Genomic DNA, 1391 nt, shown 5'->3' with positions numbered 1-1391 from the left:
GGCTGGAAAACGCGTGATGATTCACACACCCAAAACAGAGCACGTGTACTGTAACACGAGCAAAATTGAAGTTCTTGTGTGCATGGAGGAGTTCTACTAGCATTGGACGAGTTCTGAGGCGTGGAGAAGGCAGTTGGGAGTGTGCAGGAAGCAAGAGTACGTAAGAATCTTCTATTTTTGGCAATTATTCCCTATTTTTGGACAGCGGCAATAATGAAGATTATCTCGAGTTATGGAGAGATAAAACGCACCTGTTGGGTATAAAAGGGCCCCTTGGGTTTAGTAAGAGGTTGTCGAGAGTTGGGAGGAGAGAAGGAACGCTGTAGAATCGAGAACCATGATTTCTCTCTGCTGCTGCTGCCGCCATTGATGAAGATGAAGAACACAAAGAACGGACTCGCAGAAACAGTCGTTTATCAACAGTGTCTAAGACGCACACCCGTGGGTCGTAGTTCGTCGTACAACAACAGTTATCATTTATCGTTCTTCTTGTAACAGTTGAACAGCGCCTTTGCAACAATTATTTCTGTTGCGATTTTTCTGTTCAATTGTTTTACACCTTTTCATCATTTGTAAACCACTTTTTGAGCAATAAATAACTATTTTGAGAGCATTTTTACTATGATGAGCTAAAACCCAACACTGGGACGACGGAGGAGGCCTAACTTCATACTTGGGGTAATTTCATTAATTCTTTTTAAGACTTTTGCATTAATTTAAAATTGAAATATGATTTGAATTAATTGGTTGTTATTTAATTTGATGATGTATGCTTGGCTTAGGTGTTTTGATACATCATGCTTAGGACTTACAATCAATGTTTTGAAAATCTACTTTGGCAAAATAAGAGTCCATATAATTTATGTTTTGAGCGATTATTGTTGAGAGTAAATCATTGAGCCCTATGTTATGAAAATTGGCCGAATCATTAGTCCCAGTACCTCTCGCCCATTGTGACAAATATTGTGTATATATTTTTATTTTTAAATCTTTACAAGTCTGAGCAACGAACTTTTACTACCACTTTCAAAACTATAATCAAAATGGCGCCGCCGACGCGGACTTGTATATAGATTGATTTATTTTTTTAGGTTTATTATTTTTTTTTAGAATTGTTTGTTCCTTTTTACGTTTCTTTTTGTCTTTATTTTGCAGGTTCAAAGTGAAAACTAAGGACTTGGAGAGGAAAAAGCTTAAAGCGAAAAGCGAAAAGAGAAGAAAAAAAGGACAATTTTAGGATTTAATTTTTAATTTTTAATTTTTAATTTTTTTAGAGTGTGTGAGGAAAACTGTAATTTTTTTTTTATTTATTTTGGACTTTGGACTATAAACAATTGGACTTTATTTTTTTAACCCTACGGAAGGGTATTATTATTATTAAAAAAAAAATA

Source organism: Papaver somniferum, unplaced genomic scaffold (genome assembly GCF_003573695.1).
Source record: "Papaver somniferum cultivar HN1 unplaced genomic scaffold, ASM357369v1 unplaced-scaffold_19, whole genome shotgun sequence".
NCBI lineage: Eukaryota > Viridiplantae > Streptophyta > Magnoliopsida > Ranunculales > Papaveraceae > Papaver > Papaver somniferum.
The sequence above is the reverse complement of the archived record's forward strand: the minus strand, read 5'-3'. Positions refer to the sequence as shown.